The 24,425-nt window shown below is 41.8% G+C and overlaps 1 protein-coding gene across 2 annotated transcripts in view; it reads right to left on the bottom strand.

Moving 5' to 3' along the window:
- The window catches only part of SYTL5 (synaptotagmin like 5), a 237,780-nt gene that overhangs the window by 120,590 nt on the left and 92,765 nt on the right, over positions 1 to 24,425 (bottom strand). The gene's annotated exons all lie outside the window — the stretch shown is intronic.

Below are 24,425 nucleotides of genomic sequence, written 5' to 3'. Positions count from 1 at the left end.
TAATAGTGGCAGTGTGACTGACAGCTCTGTAAAGATAGACAGATGGAAGATAGATAGATGGATAGATAGATAGACATAATACAAAAAACTGAATTTATTATAAACAAATGGTGTGGCTCACACTGCACACCAAAGAAATTGGAACCCAAACCCAAATTGCCAAGGAAATAATGTAGTAAATGATTATAAATAGGCACACCACATTCTGGAAAGATATGACGGACCACCTTTGGAATATTAAAACATCTTCCCAAATGTATTTGTATAGAAATGAACTAAAATAATAAAATAAAATTAAAATTAAAATAGCATGTTCACATGACACAATAATCCATTTCATTTCTAGAAAACTTCACACATAAAAATCCAATTATATATGTTGTGCCGCCTAAAATGCAATAAATGTTGAATTAATAAGATTTCATCAATGATCAATGTTCCTGGTATTTAGATCTCATGATTAACTGGTCCACAATACTTAAAGAAAGTGATATCAGTCAAACTTCATGATTATTGTTCAGAATGCATGATTTGCTAAATTAAAAAATTAAAAATTCTGAAAAAACTGAGTGTATCCGATCTAGGTGTCTAGGGTTAATACAGTGGCAAACTGTCATGGGAATAGAGCTCCACTTTTCATGTCCGCCTTCTGTGGGAAATATTTGTCAAGATTGTTTGTGAGTATTTGAAAGTAGCGCTTGAAATGAATGCCAAAATTCAAAAACAGCCATAATTTAGTCAGTTGACTACTTTAAAATGTTTGCTGTTATGCTGTGTTTTACGAACCCTGTGGGCCAGAAAGGCTATGTATGGGAGAAAATAGTTGAGTTGGCAGCCTTGGTAACAGTTGCTGGTTGTGGGCTGGTCCCATCTTCCGCTGGCTAGAGTAGTAGAGAGATTCTAGCGCGACAGGCTAGAGTGAAGACCTGTTTGGTGTGTGCTGCTGCCAAGTAGGCCTAAAAAAACTCTCCAGGGAGACACCATCCCTGAGAGGAAAAGGTTCCAGACTAGCAACTTTGCTGAGGATCAACCTCTAAGGAAAGAGGCAAGGAATTTCTATAAATTGTTTAGGACCATTTAAGGATAGTGCTTGGACTAGACAGCAAAGGCAACACATGCTCATGGTGTTGGACTTTACTACACAAAGTGAGGGTTAATTGTTTCTGATGCCCGCCACAATTCTGAAACGGACTGGCCATCCCTTTTTAGGACTGCAGCCCGCAGATAGGAACTGCAGTTATATGGAGAAATAATTTGTATGCCTGTGGTCATTTCTGCATTTGCATGGTATATTTAGTTAGAGTTGTAGAGAGGACCATCATATTTCCAATCCATATACAAAACCTTTTGGAGACATCTGCCTTGTGAAACACCTCACAACTGTGCCCACTACCCGTATTTGCACTGTGACCTCCATCATCCTCAGTAAAGAGACTGTTATCTGTTACCATAAAGCAGGCCTGTTTATTTTTCTATACCACCCACCAGCCCTACACCTGCTCTCCTAGCTTGCACCCTGCTACCCATGTGCCATGTGTGTATATGCATCAAAGAAAGAAAATTATCTGGCACCAGGGTGAACTGGGAACTTAAAGTAGCCATGGAAAAAATATTAAAAGTGGCCCTGTTTTGTAGTTGGGCCCAGTGGTGTATCTTGGTTTTGTGCTGCCCTAGGCGAGACTAAACGCGGGCACCCCCCTAATATAAATTTGACCCACCCCTTCCTTGTTAAAAAACAATGTGCAGCTAGAGTTAGTACAGTATTAATCCCTCCCTAATTCTCCCTCCTCTAACCACCCAACGGGTCCCAACCCCCTTACCCCAAAAAACAACTAAGTAATAGATTTTTTGTGAATTACTGTAATTTAAGTACTTACAGTTTTTGAAGACAGCAGGCTCAGGGATCAGTGCATTGGTGGCCGGGGCCTGGCCTCAGTGTTCACGGTGACCGTGTGCAGGATCCGCTCTGCACTTGGAGGAAATAAGGCTCACCCTAGCGTTGCCGGCCCGTGACTCCACCTCCGTGTGACATCACAACGGCAATGTGAGGACGCAAAAGGCAGGGGAGGTCAGGAGGAAGTCAGGAGGGGGAGGAAGTAAGTTTTTCAACTCCTTCACTATGCGGCGCCGGCAATGCCGCTCGCATAATGAAGGATCAGACAAGGGGCAAAAAATATATTTAGCATATTGTGTAACTATCACTAAGCAAACAAGGCATTTTGCCGCCCCCTTTTCAAGTGCCGCCCTAGGCAAATGCCTTGTTTGCCTTGTGATAGATACACCCCTGGTTGGGCCCAAATTGATGGAAGGCAGGGCTAGCAATACCATATTGTGGCACATTACCACATACCACCCCTACAGAGCCAAACACCACAGTCCATCATAAAATACTGCCAGCAGCACAAAATACATCCCCACAAACTTCCACTGGCCAGCCCTGAGAAAGGCCCAGGTCTATGGCCAATTCGCCCCTGTCTGGCACTGCTTCTTAAGTGACCAGCCCCATAGGACACATGTGTTAAAATGCTTGAGTGTCTCAGCATAAATCTCTAATTTTCAGGTGTTACTCAGTATAAAGAAGTATAGATCACAACTGTAGCACAAAAGAATTACAAAAATACGGCACTCACCCTAAAGTAAAACTTGTACTTTATTGCTCAAGCAGGAACATCAGAAGTGGATTAGTTCTAATCCATTATCTGATGTTCCTGCTTGAGCAATAAAGTACAAGTTTTACCGATGCTGGTATTTTTCAATTTCTTTTTTGCTACCTTGGTTGACACATTCAGTTTAGGGCTGAGTTTCTCAGCCTGCAGTACTCGCTGCAGGGTGTGGGGATATGCGAGTCTGCCCGAGCATGCAACAATATTTTATGGGCTGGTTGCTAGGGCACTGACATGGGCCCCTCCACTGTATTGTCATCCTCACAGTGGTGATTCAGTTGAATACTGTGGTGGGTCATGAGAGCCAATGTCTATCTGTCCCAAAGTTCACTCTCATGGGCCACATGCCACTAGGCCTGAAGCCTATGAGAGGACAGCACAGGTGGAACAATGACGTTATTGTGACCGCTTGAACCAGGATGGAAGCAGGGTAGAACACAGACTGGAAGGGTTCTGCAGTTATCTGCTTATCATTACTGTTAGGACTACAATGGCAGATATCACCTATAGATAGACAGACAGAAATAATCCAAAAACTCACACCACTACAGAGTAGTTGAATAATTCTAATAAAAACAGCCATAATTTAGCGTGATTTATGTATGATTGCAGACACAGTATCCACCATTCACAGTAGGTGATTGTCAAAGCTTATCTACTCCCTCCTGACCTCAGCACAGGTCACAGAGCAAACTGAATAAAATAAAATTAAAAATCTACAATCAGAAACTAAAAACAGATTAAGGCCTCATGCATACGACCGTTGTGTGCATCCGTGGCCGTTGTGCAGTTTTCAGGTTTTTTTTGCGGACCCATTGACTTTCAATGGGTCCGTGGAAAAATCGGAAAATGCACCGTTTTGCAGCCGAGACCGTGATCCGTGTATCCTGTCCGTCAAAAAAATATGACCTGTCCTATTTTTTTCACGGCCAACGGTTCACGGACCCATTCAAGTCAATGGGGCCGTGAAAAATCACGGATGCACACAAGATTGTCATCCGTGTCCGTGATCCGTGTCCGTGATCCGTGTCCGTTTTTTCCTATCATTTCAATGGCAAACTTGACTTTTTTTTTCATTTTTCATGTCCGTGGATCCTCCAAAAAACAAGGAAGACCCACGGACGGAAAAATGGTCACGGATCACGGACCTACGGACCCCGTTTTTGCGGACCTTAAAAAAAAAACGGTCGTGTGCATGAGGCCTAAAGGGAAGGATATGTATTGCTTTCTGGTTTTAACTGGAACATCCTTTTATCTATCTGGTTTTAACTGGCACATTTAAGTGACGCATCCCTTTAACTTGTATTGAACATGGTATGAAATGATAACAGGAAGATACTTTGCATAAGGTAAAACAAATTCTGCTAAGGCATGTTGGGAATGTGCTAGTCATCTAGAAGGTACATGTGAAATCATTCTGCAGGATTGGAAAATGTTAAGTATGTTTAGGTTTGTGTTACTAAAGCAAACAGTCTTTCTAAGAAAGAAAAGAAAATGTATACAGCACAGCACTCAATGGACAAAACATTTACTTGTATTGTCTGAAAAGATTTGCATAGGCTGAACAAACAATCTTTAGGCATGCACTCCACACAGGCACGGCTGTACATGTATGCAGCACACCAACATACACAGACATAAAACATGCTATCTATAGTGGCCTTTTTTCCTGAATATATTCATAAATGTCCCAAATTTACTAATGTATTGTTATTATCCATATTGCTTCCTTTGCTGTCTGGATTCATTTTTCCATCACATTATACACTGCTTGTTTCCATGGTTACAACCACCTTGAAACCAATCAGTGGTGGCCATGCTTACACACAACAGTATTTTTTTTATCAGTATTAATAAGCCAAAACAGGACTGAATGAGATATTACAAGGTATTGAATGTTTTTCAGGAAATTTTTAGACATCCAATGTTAACTCACCAGCGATATTCTAGCACAGTAATTAGTTTCATCCCACTTCAGTTTCTAACACGCATTATGAACCTTCTAATTCTGGCAATAAATAGCAAAATAAAAATGCTGGAGTGCTTTTTTCAACATCGCTGCATATATAGCTGAAGTACGGGGCTTAAAAATGCTCCTCGCAAGTGCAGCGGGCCCCATCATCACCAGGTTTCTACTGTTTTAAATAGCAGAGACCCAGGGCTAATATCTGCAATCAGCGATTATGCTGATCACAGACCTATAACCCCTCAGATGCCATGGTCAATTGTGACCACAGCATCTGAGGCGGCACTCCCTCGGCCCAAATGGCTTCCCCGCACTTAGATCGGGGAAGTTGATCATTTGTGGTAATAGCCTCGGCCTCTCTGAAGAGTTGTAGGCTATTACAGCTGTAGTTCTTATGAAGACCTGCAGGTGGCAGGGCTTCATAAAAAATATGGGGAATGTGCCATACACTGCAATGCTAATTCATTGCAGTGTAAGGGAGAAGTAATCTGAAGATCACATTTTCAAGTCCTTTAGAGGTGGGGTTTTAAAAAAGTTTTTTTTTAAATCTACAAAAAAAATATATAAAAATGTAAAATATTTTTTTTATAAAAATAAAAAATGAAAAAAAGAAATATCATGTACACCGCCATGTGGCTCCTGGAACGCTAGGAGTAAACAGTGGAAACTCAAAAAATAAAAATCGCCCAGTCCTGAAAGAGTTAAGCAAACACATACACTTGCCAAACTTTCTTACTGAATTGCTTCCATGTTGGCTAGAGCCAAATCAGTAACTATAAGTAGATGTTTTTTTTCATGTGAGTCACCAACTGGCCAATATGCATAAATACATCAGAGAGAATGAACGTTATGTGGAATATTTATTGTAGCCAGGTTTATAGGATATCCTGTAAATGTCATTCCAATTTAGATGTAAGAATTATCTAAAGGAGGAGCAGCTAGCAACCAGCTAGACAGTCTTCAAACTGCCGAACCCTACTCAATTCTGACGTCAGCTGTGATATGGATAGGACAAACTTTTGGAAGCAGTATATTTGTAAAATAAAATTGTACTTTAATGGGGTCCTGCCAAGTTTTGACATAAGGGGACAACTATCCACTGATCCTGAGAACGGGGGTGCTGGCGATAGCCTACTACAGCTGTGAATATGGGATAACTTCAAGACTTCGCACAACCCCTTTAAAACAAGAAAATAACTTTAGGGTTAGTTCATGGGCAGATTTCTTTCAGTTTAAAGAACTCCCAGAAAAAAAAAAAATTTCTGACCTGTTAGAAAGGCCCATGATGTAATCTTCTTACCAGTGTCTACATTCGTGAGTTATCCCCTCCCTTCTGCTTCTTGACTGTGTCATGTGACCAGCAATCAGACTCTCCAAATAACACAGTATCTTGTGTGGACAGGAAGTCAGTTTCTCTGTGTATTCCTATCGGAGCCTCAATGTCAGTCTCATAGGAATAAATAGAGAAGTAACTGACTTCCTGTCCTGTGTTAGTTTGAGAGGGAGAGGGTTGGTCACATGACAACATGACACAGCTGAGGATCAGAAGGGAGGTTATAACTCACAAATACAGTCACTGATGAGAAGAATACATTCACTACAGATTACATCATGACCTTTTTAGCAGGTCAGAGAATACATTTTTTTTTGTGGGAGTGCTTCTTTAAATGCTGTGGACCCAGTAGCGGTTTAGCCCCACTGAATGGAGGTGAAGGCAAGCAGACACTTACTCCAGGTTCCAGCCATGTCCCTTCTTGGCGCGGTCACAGCTATAATCCACAACTTAATGAAGTGCAGCACACTCATTGAAAACAATAGGGGGCAAATTTAGCGCTGCTGTCAGTGGCTATTAGGCACTGCATCCTAGCCAAATTCAAATAGCAAAGGAACCCTTGTGAACAGGGACAAAAAGGGGTATGCTAAAATTTTACTATTATCGGCCTATTCTTAAGACAGCCCATTAATATCTGATCGGCAGGGGTCCGGAAATCCGCACCCCCACCTATCAGCTGTTCCTGAGTAGCTCCAGCACCGAAATTCAATGTGAGTCTGTTTTCATGGACCAACAGTCCCCATACAATTCAAGTGGGCCGTTTTTTGTTTTTTTAGCAGATCTTTTTTATTTATCATTTGTAACACAATTTAGTGCATTTTATACAATCAAATAAGGGGGCCGTTTTTAATTGATGTTTTTCAGAAAGACATCTTTAAAAAATGCCATTAAAAATGGAAAGTTTTGCCTTTTTTTTTGTCGTGTGAATGAAGCCCTAGTTACGGGTACATTTACACAACAGTGAAAATTGAACGTGTAAAGGTCCTTTTTTTTTTTACTTCTTTGTCACAGCCATTTTCAGAGCCTTTGAAGTCTATGGGCTCTATTTACACGGCCATTTTTTTTATTTCATTTTTATTTAATTTCATTTTTTCACTGAAGAAAAGCGAGAACCTCATGTTCTCATTCCACAATGTGCCTAGCTCACAATTGGTTTTAAATTATACAAATGATGACACAAGAAATCACTATCTTATACAGGCCATAGGGTGAGCCTGAGGCACATAAACCATATCAGGAATATTGCCAAAGAGGTAAAAACCTCATTATAGAAAATTTCTCATTGTCGGAAAAAAACCAATATATGGCTTTTGGTAAGCGATAAAAAATATTATATGTAAACTATGTTATGTTATTTGTGAATTATTCAGCTTTAGGGGTTCGGGGCTATAAATATTAGAAATAGGCATATAAGGCAAATACAGTTAAAGGCTATGAACACTTTTTGGGGCATTTTATTGCATTTTACTCATTTTGGGCTAAAAATAATTTTTTGCATTGATCTTTATTAAAACTCTTCCACAGTTTCTGTTATACAGCCTTTCCTTTCAGTGAATCTGCAGACTATCTGTTTTGCAGAGATAATTAGTAAAATGCAAAGATAAAAAATTGCCCCTAACAAGGGATATGAGAATCAGCTGACAAATTTATCAAAATGCTACCATACTGGCTTGAATCAGATGTGGGAAATAGGAAAAACAGGTTTAACAACCTGTTTTTGTACAAAAAACAGTAGTACTGACCTGGGGAAAAAATAGATTTTCCTGTCATTGTGTACATAACAAGAAGGAAACAATAAATCACAGAATGGAAAAAATCCCCCTAAGGCAGGGTTTCTCAACTCCGGTCCTCGGGACCCACCTACCAGTTATGTTTTCAGGATTTCCTTAGTATTGAGCAGGTGATATAATTAGTGTCAATGCATCAGGACTTACCACAGGTATTCATTCTGTGGGATAGTCTCAAATCCAGACTGGTAGGTGGGTCCCGAGGACCAGAGTTGAGAAACCCTGCCCTAAGGCCTCTTTCACACGGGTGTTCCGGATTTGCTCCGGATGCGTTGCGTGTGCATGGTGGGAAACCCACGAGAGTAGGCACGCAATTGCAGTCAGTTTTGACTGCGATTGCATTCCGATGTTCAGTTTTTTCCGTGCGAATGCAATGCGTTTTGCGCGCGCATGAGAAAAAACTGAATGTGGTACCCAGACCCGAACCCGGACTTCTTCACTGAAGATCGGCTTTGGGTTAGGTGTTCTATTCATTTTATTATTTTCCCTTATAACATGGTTATAAGGGAAAATAATAGCATTCTTAGTACAGAATGCTTACTAAAATGTGGATTGAGGGGTTCAAAAATAAAAAAAAATTAACTCACCTCATCCAATTGATCGCGCAGCTGGTATCGTCTTCTTGCTTCTTCTCTCAGGACCTGCAAAAGGACCTTTGATGATGTAATTGGTGACGTTAGCGCAGGTCCTGCTGAATGAAGATAGAAATCTTCATTCAGCAGGACCTGCGCTGACGTCACCGCGCTTACCACGTGGTGAGCGCGATTACGTCATCAAAGGTCCTTTTGCAGGTCTTGAAAGAAGAAGCAAGAAGACGATGCCAGCTGCACGATCAATTGGATGAGTTAATATTTTTTTTTTTAACCCCTCAATCCACATTTTAGTAAGCATTCTGTACTAAGAATGCTATTATTTTCCATTATAACCATGTTATAAGGAAAAATAATAAAATGAATACACTTTAATGGAGTCCAGGGTTGCTTTCATCCCTATCATCTCCTAGCAACCATGCGTGAAAATTGCACCGCATCCGCACTTGCTTGCGGATGCTTGCGATTTTCATGCAGACCCAGAATATAGAACATGCTGCGATTTTCACACAACGCACACGTGATACGTGAAATTCACTGCTCATATGAACAGTCCCATTGAAGTGAATGGGTCCGGATTCAGTGCGGGTGCAATGCGTTCACCTCACGGATTGCACCCGCACGGAATTCTAGCCCGTGTGAAAGGGACCTAACACAAAATCCTGCAGTTTTCACACTGGCTACTAAACCTAATAATAGTCGCTACTTCTTGGTCTGTACAGATCACTTTAATGCAGTTATCTGCTTATCTGCCATTCTAATCCTGCCTGTAATGATATCTCCTCTGTGTATAGATGACACAGGATCCACCATTCACAATAGGCAATTGTCAAATCTTATCTATTCTTTCCTTGTACGATGACCTCTGCACAGGTCACAGAGCATTCCTAGTAAACTCTCCCATCCCAAATCAATAAGGTCCCCTCCTGACCACTGTGTCTATGGCCCATGTGGCTGCCATAAAGCAGTTTTCTTAATGGTTTCTAAATGCTGTTAAGAACAGTTCAGGCAAGATGGTCGCCCCTATAATCATGCTTAGGAAATAAAATAAAAAAAATCTAAAATAAAAAGAGATTAGAAAAATATGAGTTGCTATTTGGTTTTAACTTATAGAAAAAAATGTTGGTGAGACATTTCCTCAAAGGGAACTTGACATGTTTGAAACTGCCCACAGTACCTTTTTCATCAGATTATCATGGTCCAGAAGTGACTTGATTCCGCTGAGTAACTTGCAAATCTACAGAAAATTAATTTAGATTCTTGTTGTATGTAAATTAACTTGTTGAAGTCAAGGAGGTCAGCACAAAGCTCTTGGAATTCAGGCTTTTCCCACCCGCACCCCTCCCCTTCTCCAGGCCAGGGAATGTCATCACCTGTTCTCACGAGATCCTGCGCAGGCTCCGTTCTCTTTCACTTCCAGCACATGCCCAGTGAATAGCGGTGTACAGCAGCTGTAGAGAGGAGAGTGCTTCCACCCTTTGGCGCATGTGCAGTGAAGCACTGAAGCCAGGGACTGTACCGGACTGCTCACTGGGCATGCGCTGGAAGTGAAAGCAGATGGAACCTGTACGGGATCTTGTGAGAACAGGCCTGACCTCCAGGAGGTTTGTGCCGGCATCCTTGACTTCAACAAGTTAATTTACATACAACGAAAACAAGATGCAAAATCAAAATGCATTTTATGCAGATTTACGAGTCACTCAAATAAATCAAGAATCACTTCAGGACGACTATAACCTGATGAAAAAGGTACTGTGGGCAGTTTCAAACACATAAACAACATGTCAGCTTGCCTTTTAATAAGATCAATAAAAAACTACAGGAGTGTACAAATCAAAATACCCCAGTATTGACCCACACCCTCATTTTTCCCTATATGCCCCTGCCTAAAGCGGAACTCCCGCCCTGACAAGGGCTACAGTATCTCACTATCTTCGGTTCTTACCTAGTTGATCTGTGGTGTATAACGTGGTTAGATATAGACAGTGGGGTCAAAGTCAGGAGGGACAAAAACAACAATATACTGTAAATCCACAATGCTGTCTCAACTGCTCTCAAAGATATAATGCCTATGATAATCACATATACACCACCATCCAGTGGCCCGAGGCAAAGACAATACTGTCGGGTATTTATTTCATATAAGATATGAATCATAAACTTAAAGAGAACCTGTCATCAACTTTATGCTGACCTCACTGAGGACAGCATAAGATAGTGACAGAAATGCTGATTTCAGCGGTGTGTCACTCATGAGCTAATAGTAAGTGGTTGCTGAGAACCAGCTTTATAATCATCTATTTGCAATCGGGACCTAACCTGGGTAAGGTTTATTAATTATTTCATTTACAGATGCCTATTCAGGCGTTGAACCTATCTTGCCCCAGGAGAAAAATTAATACTTCACTTTTATTTTTACTAATTAAAATCTAAACTAGTGCTCGATACCTTTTATTAGACTTAACTTATTGAACCAAAAAAACAAAAAAGTTAAAAATACAGTCACTACTTCACTATGGTAACTGATTGCAGTGAGTAGATCAAGAGGGAGATCAGTGCACTTTCTCTCACCCCCGTCACTAAAATGGCAAAGTTCTGCCAGTAGTCAGCTCACATTGCCACTATACAACTAATCTGAATTGTGGGAGCACGAAGCCATAAACCCACTACGCCCGCAGCACACTGTGTTTAACATGTGCTGTCGTGCCAATATAACTCCTTTTATCAGTGGCTACTGTGAACGGACAGGGCTCAGCTTTAATGCCGTGTCTGACTGCTAGTGCAAACTAGCAATGATAAATAGGCCAGCTAGACTAGTAGTAGTTGTCTGATGGTGGAGTGATTTACTGAATTAAAAACAGAATCTTCCCCCCAACATGTTTCACCAGTAAATCTGGCTTCTTCAGGGGAATGGGCAGCAAACTTTGCTGCCCATTCCCCTGAAGAAGCCAGATTTACTGGTGAAACATGTTTGCTGAGGTGTACAACCCAGAGAATAATGTCAGTGTAGATGATTCCCTATTATTGTTCAAAGGGAGGATTAGATTTCACCAATACCTGCCTAGCAAATGGGTAAGGTATGGCATAAAAATATACAAACTCTGTGAGAGTAGCTCCGGGCACACCCACAAGTTCCGCATTTACAAAGGGAAAGATTCCAAGATAGAACCCCCAGAATGCCCCCCCCCCCCCATCCTAGGAGTTAGTGGGAAGATTGTGTGGGAATTACTGCACCCACTGCTGGATAAGGCTTACCACCTCTATGTGGATAACTATTATACCAGCATACCCCTATTCAGGTCCCTAACTGCCAGGGGTACTGTGGCTTGTGGCACAGTATGCAAAAATCAGAGAGGCCTCCCTAGATCCCTGGTAGGGCAACCACTGAGAATTGGCGAAAGTAGGACTCTCCGCAATGAGAATATGCTGGTGGTTAAGTACAAGGACAAGAGGGACGTCCTTGTACTGACCACCAATCACACTAGCGCCAGTTCCCCTGCCGCTGTACGAGTTACCACTACCACTGTCAACAAGCCAGACTGCATCCTTGATTACAATAGCACATGGGAGGGGTGGATCTTGCAGATCAAATTATGAAGCCCTACAGTGCCACACGAAAAACAAAAGTGTGGTACAAAAAGCTGGCCGTACACATTGTACAGATGGAAATGTGCAATGCGTACACCCTATTTCAATCTTCAGGCCACAGAGGAACTTTCCTTCAGTTCCAAGAGGTGGTTATCAAGGCCCTAATTTATCAAACCCAGGCAGGGGAGGAGCCCAGTACTTCTGGAAGTCATGGTGCCTGTGTCGTACTAGGGCAACATCTTCCAGGTCAAGTCCCCCAGACAGCAAGGAAGGGAAGGACCCAAAAAACATGCAGGGTGTGTCACAAAAAAGGGATAAGGAAAGACACCATTTTCCAATGCAAAACCTGCCCTGAAAAACCTGGCCTGTGCATGCAGGAGTGTTTCGGAATCTACCATTCTTCCATGGAATATTAATTTAATTTCATCCTTTATGCTCCCTGTAATATTTCCACTTTATTACTGATTTAGTCCACCTCACTTGCATATCCACTTTCCAACATTCACTACATATTCTTTTCTGTGAGACACCTGTTTGCTAAAAAGTACCCTTTCCACCACTTAAAATGTTCGTATGGGGATGCTGTTTCCGAAAGAAATTTTTTCAACGTGACATGGCAGCTAAAATCCATATCTGCCAAAAATCAGGCCTGCAAAAATCATATTTTGCACTTTGCCTCTAGAGGCCCGCTGTGCACTAATACAGCAGGCTCTGAGCACATATAGGGTGTTCGCAAAATGGGGAGAAAATGGGGAACACATACTGGGGTGCATTTTCTCCTTCAACCCCTTGTGAAAGTGAAAAATTTGGGTCTGCTTGTAATTTTTCATTTTTACAAATGTGTGTGTTGGCATATTCGGGGGGAAAGGGGGAACAAAATGTGGGGTGCATTTTGTCCTGTTATCCCTTGTGAAAGGGAAACATGTGGGTGTAAAGCAACTTTTTCAGTAAAAAAATTTCATTTTTCATTTTCACAGCCAAGTGGGCTGATGGGTCAAAGTGCTCACTACACACCTTTAAATATTTCTTGAGGGGTGTAGTTTCCGGAATGGGGTGACTTTTTGGGGATTTCCACTCTAGGGCCACCTCAGGGTGTCTTCATATGCGACATAGCTCCCAATTACCATTCCAGCTAAATCTGCTCCGCTCTGAAGCCTGCTGTGCAGCCATACATCAGTTTTTGAGCACACATGAGGTGTTTCTGTAAACTCCAGATTCAGGGTGATAGATTTTGAGTTTTGTTTGGCTGTTAACTCTTGATGTGTTGCAGAAAAAATTTATAAAAATTTAAAATCTGCTAAAAAAAAGTGACATTTTGAAATTTCATTTAATTCTCGTTAGCAAAATCAGTTTTCAATAGCTTGAGGGGTGTAGTTTCTAAAATGGGGTGATTTATGGGTGGTTTCTAATATGCAAGCCCCAGAAAGTGACTTCCTGACTGAACTGGTCATGAAAAAATTGGGTAAGATTTGCTTCTAAACTTCTAAGCCATCTAACGTTCCCAAAAAATAAAAAATTTTTTGTAAATTTAGTATTTTTTTTATAAATAAAAATGATTTTTTTAAATTACATTTTACCACTGTCTTGAAGTACAATATGTGATGAGAAAACAATCTCAGAATGTCCTGGATATGTAAAAGCGTTTTAAAGTTATTACCACATAAAGTGACACATGTCAGATTTGCTAAAAATGGCCTGGGCAGGAAGGTGAAACATGGCAGGGTCCTTAAGGGGTTAAAGGCCTGGGCTGTAATGATTATAAAGCTGGTTCTTGGCAACCACTTATTATTAGCTTATGTGTGACGCACCGCTGAAATCTGCATTTCTGTCACTACTACTCTGTCCTCAGTGAGGTCAGCATAAAGTTGATGACAGGTTCCCTTTAAGCCCAACAAGTTTTCCCCCCACCCACAACATGGGGTTTATCATATGCTATGGTGATATACAGGGAGTGCAGAATTATTAGGCAAATGAGTATTTTGACCACATCATCCTCTTTATGCATGTTGTCTTACTCCAAGCTGTATAGGCTCGAAAGCCTACTACCAATTAAGCATATTAGGTGATGTGCATCTCTGTAATGAGAAGGGGTGTGGTCTAATGACATCAACACCCTATATCAGGTGTGCATAATTATTAGGCAACTTCCTTTCCTTTGGCAAAATGGGTCAAAAGAAGGACTTGACAGGCTCAGAAAAGTCAAAACTAGTGAGATATCTTGCAGAGGGATGCAGCACTCTTAAAATTGCAAAGCTTCTGAAGCGTGATCATCGAACAATCAAGCGGTTCATTCAAAATAGTCGCAACAGGGTCGCAAGAAGCGTGTGGAAAAACCAAGGCGCAAAATAACTGCCCATGAACTGAGAAAAGTCAAGCGTGCAGCTGCCAAGATGCCACTTGCCACCAGTTTGGCCATATTTCAGAGCTGCAACATCACTGGAGTGCCCAAAAGCACAAGGTGTGCAATACTCAGACATGGCCAAGGTAAGAAAGGCTGAAAGACGACCACCACTGAACAAGACACACAAGCTGAAACGTCAAGACTGGGCCAAGAAATATCTCAAGACTGATTTTTCTAAGGTTTTATGGACTGATGAAATGAGAGTGAGTCTTGATGGGCCAGATGGATGGGCCCGTGGCTGGATTGGTAAAAGGGCAGAGAGCTCCAGTCCGACTCAGACGCCAGCAAGGTGGAGGTGGAGTACTGGTTTGGGCTGGTATCATCAAAGATGAGCTTGTGGGGCCTTTTCGGGTTGAGGATGGAGTCAAGCTCAACTCCCAGTCCTACTGCCAGTTTCTGGAAGACACCTTCTTCAAGCAGTGGTACAGGAAGAAGTCTGCATCCTTCAAGAAAAACATGATTTTCATGCAGGACAATGCTCCATCACACGCGTCCAAGTACTCCACAGCGTGGCTGGCAAGAAAGGGTATAAAAGAAGAAAATCTAATGACATGGCCTCCTTGTTCACCTGATCTGAACCCCATTGAGAACCTGTGGTCCATCATCAAATGTGAGATTTACAAGGAGGGAAAACAGTACACCTCTCTGAACAGTGTCTGGGAGGCTGTGGTTGCTGCTGCACGCAATGTTGATGGTGAACAGATCAAAACACTGACAGAATCCATGGATGGCAGGCTTTTGAGTGTCCTTGCAAAGAAAGGTGGCTATATTGGTCACTGATTTGTTTTTGTTTTGTTTTTGAATGTCAGAAATGTATATTTGTGAATGTTGAGATGTTATATTGGTTTCACTGGTAAAAATAAATAATTGAAATGGGTATATATTTGTTTTGTGTTAAGTTGCCTAATAATTATGCACAGTAATAGTCACCTGCACACACAGATATCCCCCTAAAATAGCTAAAACTAAAAACAAACTAAAAACTACTTCCAAAAATATTCAGCTTTGATATTAATGAGTTTTTTGGGTTCATTGAGAACATGGTTGTTGTTCAATAATAAAATTAATCCTCAAAAATACAACTTGCCTAATAATTCTGCACTCCCTGTATATTATGTGTCATTACCCCACAAAATAAAATTAAATACCTACTACTTATGACAGTGTAAATAAAATCATTTGGGTGAAGTATTGAACTGGTTGAAACTAATGAAACCTATTTGCAAGGTCACCCCTTCCCCCCGCAGGGGGTACGTAATCAGTCTCCTTATCTTTGTGTGCTGATATAGGATCTATACTAAATCTGTTTTCAGTTATATTTAGTAGCTCACATAGGATCGTAGATATGAGACAACTTATCTGGATGCTACTCTGGTGGTTAATACGATAATGGAGGGTTGCTGGAAAAAATTACTTCAGAGTTATTCCTGTCGTCCTATGCAGGAAAGGAATCAGGGATGGAGTAAGGAATCAGTACCCTACATCTATCTACATTGGGGTAAATTTAGGGGGGAAGGGGTCAGCTATACAAATAGGTATCGTTAGTGTCAAGCAGTTCGAAACTTCACCCAAAAGATTTTTTTTACATTGTCATAAGTAGTGTTATGAAGGCCTTTAACTTTTTCTCGTGGGGTAATCATCTCTATTATCTACCAACAAAGCCCCTGATTAACCCCACATTTTGGGTAGGGAGAAACCCATTAGGAATTAGGTTGTATTGTCTTTGCATCGGGCCAAAAGATGGTGGTGTATATATGATTATGATAGGCGTTATACCTTTGAGAGATCATTATTTGAGAGAGCATTGTAGACTTAGTGTATTATTGCTTTTGTCCCTCCTGACATTGACCCCACTGTCTGTATCTTGACTATACACATTACACCCCAGATCTGAAGAGAGTGGGATCACCCATACAGGGGCGGATTGGCATTATAATCTGTAGGGAAATTTCCCGGGGGGCCACCCTGAGCCCTCTTCATGGCCACCAGCCTGGTAAGTAATGACCTGACGCTTCCAGAGTCTATTAATGCTGAGGGCGTCAATTAGTTATGTACAGGGCCATCGACCACCGGTGCCCTCCTAATTCCTGAGTTCAACTGTACTGTAATTCTGAGGCAACTGCAGTAGGAGGACAGAATGTGGCAGCTGGTGCTGGCAACCACAGAGAGCCAGCTTCTGAGGAGGTATTTTGTGCTGCTGGGGCATTACTTTGTGCTGCACTGTGGATTTTGATTCTGCTGGGGCAGTTTATTGTGTTGCACTGTGGTCTTTGGCTTGGATGGGGCGGTTTTTATGCCACAATATGGTATTGCTGGCCCGGCCGTCTACTTTTGTTGCCCGGCATGCCCGCCTTCTGTTAATTTGGACCTGGCTACAATTCACGGTCACCTTTTATTTATTTTTTCCAGGGCCACTTTAAGTTCCCAGTCTGCCCCTGGGGAATTTTGAATTATTCACTTCCTGTTTTTATTGATCTTATTAAAAATTAAGTTTTAGGGGGATTTTTTTTTTTTGTAATTTTCCCTCTATTGGGACCCTGGCTTCCATCTGTGATTAAGTAGGAAACACAAGTAGCTGTTTTTATCAGCCCCCAGGTGGGCGTTTTCAGAACCATTGCATTCTATGGTTCTATTCACTTGGCAGTTTTATTTTTATTGAGATCAGGAAAAAAATATCCAACAGTCCAGATGGTACAGTGTCATAAGCGATACAATCATTTAAGAACATAATGAATTGAAAAGCAGAACAAAGTTCATGATCCAATGAAAACAGGCTTAGGCACTTATCATACCACCCAGAATAGTAAGCTGTATGAGCAATATTTTCCTGTATATCATATTTCTAATAAGAACTGAACCCCTCCCCCAAACATATAACACTAAAAGCCTCTAGTGGTAAGAGGTACCTCCAACTAGAGGCAAGGCCAAGTTTCTCTAGTTTTTAACAGGCTGTGAATAAGGGCCATAAAAAAAACTAAAAAAACAAACAGCACATGCTATTTTGTCCATTTTCATGGACGGACAGCCCTTATGCAAAAAATAAAATAAACCGTTTTTGACATCCTTTTTTCACTATAGTGTGAATGTAGCCTTAGGGATCATACACACAAGAACGACATGTGTATGAACCCTGTACAGCAATATGGTGAGTAGCTACATTGCATGGCACGTCAGCCAGTCAACAAATTCTCTCTTAAAAGCTATGATCACACAGCATGTCATGATTATTTTTGTTTTCATGGAAGATATGTGCATTTTATTAACTGTAAACGTAATTACTCTTGTTCTTCGGCAAATGACTTAATTATTTTTCATAATTCAATAGTATATGGGAAAATAGTCAACACTGATCACTGTCTCTGAACTGACTGATCAAAGCCGTACTCAGAAGTTCGTACATAGAAGAGATCAGCTTACAGCAGACAGGGCAAAGAGACCAGAAATGGCTGGATAATTCTTCACCTGATAAGGCTACAGCTACTTTCACATCTGCAGCACAGAGATGTGGCCGAATGATCTGGCAGAGAATGGTGGGAATTGGCCAGACACCACAGCATACAGCAGTTTGTGTCCGGCCGATTCTCTGCATTTTTCCAAGAATGCAGTCGAATCTCTGCTGGACCCCATTATACTTAAAGGGGTTATCCTTATGACAAGACTATGAATCCAATAGATGGTGCTGTTTATGAGTAGTGTAGATCGCGAATATTGTAGTCGCAAATTTGTATCGCATGGCTTTCCCATATGCCCATGTTTATGCAAATGAGTTTACATGACAAAACTGTATAGAAAGATTATTGAATATTATATTGATCTAGGTGCGTAGGTCGAGCCACGCCATCCAACAGATATGAAGCAACTTTGAGGCTTACTGGCTCTCAGTCAGATGAGAGTTGGTTTTGAATGTCTCATAGTGTACAAGGCTGCCATTGTAAGGTGTGCTGACTGTATCTGTCTCATGGATAGATTGTTGGCTTGCACATACCCAGCTTTTGGCATATAGCCTTTGTGTGGTTGTCTATTGTATGTCATAGGTAATAGGAGTCCGAGATGCATCCAGATATCCTCCCCATGCTGTTTCCAAACCATTTTGGTGGTGTTTCTATCAATTTCTAACCTTTTTCTGTAATCCAGACACTTTCCCCTCTTCAGAGCAGGGGGTGCCTGGTTTAATGCTCGGGTTCTCCCATTGAGTTCCATTATACTCAGGTGCTCGGTAGAGCACCCAAGCATCACGATGTGTTCGGCCAGAGCACCCAAGGACTTTGGTGCTCGATCAACACTAGTCAGGTGTCACCAGTGTCCGGCATATGTCAGATATGACAGCTCTGATATTCTGTTCCTAAGCCAGAACGGAATACCAGTATCATAACACTGATGAGCACTTAGCCTAATCCAGTTCTGGGGAAGATAGATCACATAGTAGAAGGTGTAGCTGTGTCTGGTCTCTGTCTGCCTCTGCAGCTAGTACTCCCCTCCCCATTCTGCATGAAGACTTCCTGGTACAAATTTGCTCAGTCATTTCAAAGACAGTGACACAAAAGGGTTTGGGAAATAAGTAGAAACAGACATTTTTCTTTAACGCCTTAAGGACAAATGACAAGAATGCTCGTCCTAAAGGGCTAGTACTTCGCGCCCCAGGACGAGCATTCTCATCCTGCGGTCCTTCTCTTCCTCCACGTGCGGTGCCACGATCAGCAGCAGGAATCCGGCTGTTACTGACAGTCAGATCCCTGCTGCATCCACCAGCATCAGTGATAATGCAGATGCCGGTGGATTAACCCCTCACATGCCGCGGTCAGCGCTGACTGTGACATATGGGAGGTTTGTGCTCCCTCTCCTTAGCCATCGGGTCCCCACACTGCGGTGGCCAGGACACGATGGTTGCCATGGCAGGCCCAAGCCATTCCAAGGCCTTGGGGCTCGGCATGTACGGAGGCCTATGAGGCCCAGCCCCCAGGTCTCATAGGCAAACTATAAGTGTATTAGGCCTCCTGCACACAAACGTTTTTTTACACGGTCCGCAAAAACGGGGTCCGTGGGTCCGTGATCCGTGACCGTTTTTTCGTCCGTGGGTCTTCCTTGATTTTTGGAGGATCCACGGACATGAAAAAAAAGTCGTTTTGGCCTCCGCCTGGCCGTGCGGAGCCAAACGGATCCGTCCTGAATTACAATGCAAGTCAATGGGGACGGATCCGTTTGAAGTTGACACAATATGGTGCAATTGCAAACGGATCCGTCCCCATTAACTTTCAATGTAAAGTCAGGAGTCCCTTTACTTTCACACTTGTGTTCATAATGCAGACGGTGGCTCCGTTCAGAGCGGATCCGTCTGCATTATATTGTTAAAACAAAGTGTGAAAGTAGCCTCAGACGGATCCGTCCAGACTTTACATTGAAAGTCAATGGGGGACGGATCCGTTTGAAAATTGAGCCACAGTGTGTCATCTCCAAACGGATCCGTCCCCATTGACTTACATTATAAGTCTGGACGGATCCGCTTGCCTCCGCACGGCCAGGCGGACACCCGAACATAACTTGAAGCGTCCCCATCACCATGGGAACGCCTCTACGTTAGAATATACTGTCGAATATGAGCTACTTCGTGAAACTCATTTCCGACAGTATATTCTAACACAGAGGCGTTCCCATGGTGATGGGGACGCTTCAGGTTAGAATACACTGCAAACTTGGTACAAGACTGCCCCCTGCTGCCTGGCACCACCCGATCTCTTACAGGGGGATATGATAGCACAATTAACCTCTTCAGGTGCGGCACCTCAAGGGGTTAATTGTACTATCATATTCTCCTGTAAGAGATCAGGGCTGCCAGGCAGCAGGGGGCAGACCCCCCCCTCCCCAGTTTGAATATCGTTGGTGGCACAGTGTGTGCCCATCGCCCCCCCCCCCTTCCTCCCTCTATAGTTAAAAATCGTTGGTGGCACAGTGTGTGCCCATCGCCCCCCCCCCTTCCTCCCTCTATAGTTAAAAATCGTTGGTGGCACAGTGTGTGCCCATCGCCCCCCCCCCCTTTCTCCCTCTATAGTTAAAAATCGTTGGTGGCACAGTGTGCGCCCACCATCGCCCCCCTCCATCTTCCCCCCCCCCCCATCATTGGTGGCAGCGGAGTTCCGATCGGAGTCCCAGTTTAATCGCTGGGGCTCCGATCGGTAACCATGGCAACCAGGAAGCTACTGCATCCCTGGTTGCCATGGTTACTTAGCAATAGTACAATTGTAGAAGATTCATACTTACCTGCCTGCTGCTGCGATGTCTGTGACCGGCCGGGAGCTCCACCTACTGGTAAGTGAAAGGTCTGTGCGGCGCATTGCTAAAGAACTGTCACTTACCAGTAGGAGGAGCTCCCGGCCGGTCACAGACATCGCAGCAGCAAGCAGGTAAGTATGATTTTTAACTATAGAGGGAGGAAGGGGGGGGCGATGGGCACACACTGTGCCACCAACGATTTTTAACTATAGAGGGAGGAAGGGGGGGGGGCGATGGGCACACACTGTGCCACCAACGATTTTTAACTATAGAGGGAGGAAGGGGGGGGGCGATGGGCACACGCTGTGCCACCAACGATATTCAAACTGGGGAGGGGGGGGTCTGCCCCCTGCTGCCTGGCAGCCCTGATCTCTTACAGGAGAATATGATAGTACAATTAACCCCTTGAGGTGCCGCACCTGAAGAGGTTAATTGTGCTATCATATCCCCCTGTAAGAGATCGGGTGGTGCCAGGCAGCAGGGGGCAGTCTTGTACCAAGTTTGCAGTGTATTCTAACTAGAAGCGTCCCCATCACCATGGGAACGCTTCTGTGTTAGAATATACTGTCGGAAATGAGTTTTCACGAAGTGAAAACTTAGATCAGAAAAAGCTTTTATGCAGACGGATCTTCGGATCCGTCTGTATGAAAGCAACCTACGGCCACGGATCACGGACACGGATGCCAATCTTGTGTGCATCCGTGTTCTTTCACGGACCCATTGACTTGAATGGGTCCGTGAACCGTTGTCCGTCAAAAAAATAGGACAGGTCATATTTTTTTGACGGACAGGATACACGGATCACGGCCTCGGCTGCAAAACGGTGCATTTTCCGATTTTTCCACGGACCCATTGAAAGTCAATGGGTCCGCAAAAAAAACGGAAAACGGCACAACGGCCACGGGTGCACACAACGGTCGTGTGCAGGAGGCCTTACACTGTGTAATACACTGATTGTCAATGCAGCACAATACAGATGCATTGTGCTGCACTGAAACAGGGATTAGACCCTGTAATATTGAAGTCCCATAGTGGGACAAAAATAAAAAATAATAAAAGTGAAAAAATAGTGTTTTTAACAAAAGAATTTAAGTTTCAATAAAAAAAGCCCCTTTCCCATAAAAAGAGACATAAAATTGTAAAAAAAATAGAAAACAAAAACAGACATATTAGGTTTCACCGTGTGCATAACAACCTGCTCTATAAAATATCACATGATCCACCCCATCTGGTAAACTCCATAAAATTTTTAATAAAAACTGTGCTAAAAAAAGCCATTTTTTGTCACCTTACATCACAAAAAGTGTAATACCAAGAGATCAAAAAGTCATACACCCCCTAAAATCATACTAATCAAACCATCATCTCATCCTGCAAAAGTGAGACACTACCTAAGACAATTGCCCCAAAAATAATAAAACTATGACTCTCAGAATATGGAGACAATTGATTGTTATTGTGTAAAACTTAAATAAACAAAAAAAGTAGACATATTAGTTATCGCCGCATCTGTAACAACCTGCTCTATAAAAAATACCACATAACCTAACCCCTCAGGTGAACACCGTAAAAAAAAAAAAAAAAAAGAACGGTTTTCAAAAATGCCATTTTTTGTAACCTTACATCACAAAAAGTGTAATACAAGCGATCAAAAAGTCACATGCACCCTAAAATAGTACCAATCAAACAGTCATTTCATACTGAAAAAAATGAGCCCCTACTTAAGACAGTCGTCCAAAAAATAAAAATAAACTATGGCTTTAAGTATATGGAGACAAAAAAATCATAATTTTCAAAAATGCATATTTGGTATTGTCGCGTCCGTAACAACCTGCTCTATAAAAATACCACATGATCTAACCTGTCATATGAACACTGTAAATAACAAAAAATAAAAACTGTGCCAAAACAGCTTTTTGTTACCTTGCCTCACAAAAAGTGTAATATAGAGCAATCAAAAATCATATGTACCCTAAAATAGTACCAACAAAACTGCCACCTTATCCCGTGGTTTCCAAATGGGGTATTTCTTTGGAGTTTCTACTCTAGGGGTGCATCAGGGGTCTTCAAATGTGACATGGCAACTTAAAATTAAACAAAAACCATATGGCATTTCTTTCCTTCTGAGCCCTGCCGTGTGCCCGTACAGCAGTTTACGACCAGATATGGGGTGTTTCTGTAAACTACAGAATCAGGGTAATAAATATTTAGTTTTGTTTGGCTGTTAACGCTTGCTTGGTTACTGGAAGAAAATGGATTAAAATGGAAAATCTGAAATTTCATCTCCATTTTCCTTTCATTTTTGTGGAACACCTAAAGGGTTAACAAAGTTTGTAAAATCAGTTTTGAATAGCTTGAGGGGTGTAGTTTCTAAAATGGGGGCATTTATGGGTGGTTTCTATTATGTAAGCCTCACAAAGTGATTTCAGACCTGAACTGGTCCTTAAAAATTGGGTTTTGGAAATTTTCTGAACAATTTCAAGATTTGCTTTAAAACTTCTAAGCCTTCTAACGTCCCAAAAAAGAAAATGTCATTTACAAAATGATCCAAAAATGAATTAGACATATGGAAAATGTAAAGTAATAACTATTTTAGGAGGTATCAATATCTGTTTTAAAAGAAGAGAAATTGAAATTTAGAAAATTGCAAATTTTTCAAAATGTTCGGTAAATTTGATATTTTTTTATAAATAAAAATGAAACATTTTGACTCAAATTTACCACTGTCATGAAGTACAATATGTGACGGGAAAACAATGCCAGAATGGCTTGGATAAGTAAAAGCGTTTTAAAGTTATCACCACATAAAGTGACACCGGTCAGATTTGCAAAAAATGGCTTGGTCCTTAAGGTGAAAAATGGCAAGGTCCTTATGGGGTTAATTATATACATTACAAAGTTTACTATTATTACCTATACTACTGAATTAAGAAAAATAAAAGTTTAGGTCCACTCTAATGGATCCAGTTGAAGATGTAGATTAAAGCCTGATCTCTTCTAGCTCCACTGCACTGTAGCAATACATTTTTAATTAGACTGTCTACATTCAGCTCCTATCCAAACAGCGGGATGGAAGAAAATTCTCTCATTATATTTCCTGCCTGCCATCTTCATGGCACCGTTGTGATAATAATGTCTCTATAATCATAATTTAATTGTAATTAATATATAAAAACCCAAAGGCAGACATTGAAATAATGAGCTAATGTCCTGAATCACTGAGGCACATGTATGCGAAATACGACAGTAATTATATATCCTAAAGTATTAGAGGAGAATGACTACTATAACAAATAGCCCCTCAAAGGCTGTATTATGGCTCTGTTTTGTACTGTCATTGAGGTGAATGTACTTACCTCCAAACATCGGCATCTGATATCATACAGGGACATTCAGACAGTTTATCTGTTGAATTCCAAAAGGAAGCATTGGATTTTGGGAGTGAATAACTCTGCAAATAAAAACACCACTGACCCCAAATGCCCTGCACCAGACAGAGCAAGTATGGTGGCACATGGTGCATTCTTACCAACCTGTAGGTGGCAAATATGGGGCACATAAGCCCCACCCAAGGAACAACCACTTATGGGCAGGGCTTACATAATCCCCACCTATTTTGGCAGCCTGAATTTGCTGGGACTTTCTCTAAAAAATTGAGAAAATTCAGGACTGCTGGCAGCTACTGTATGCATAGTGTCTGTAAGAAGCCTCCATGCAGGCTATGTACACAGAGGTCTACCATATTCATGAGCCTAAAGAGTGACCTGGATATGTTTTTATTATGTTGCTTGGTAACAGACGACGCAGAGGATGGGTGATACTGCTAAATA

Source organism: Bufo gargarizans, chromosome 3, assembly GCF_014858855.1.
Source record: "Bufo gargarizans isolate SCDJY-AF-19 chromosome 3, ASM1485885v1, whole genome shotgun sequence".
Classification (NCBI taxonomy): domain Eukaryota; kingdom Metazoa; phylum Chordata; class Amphibia; order Anura; family Bufonidae; genus Bufo; species Bufo gargarizans.
Note: the sequence above shows the minus strand (reverse complement) of the source record. Positions and strands in the feature narration are given on the sequence as shown.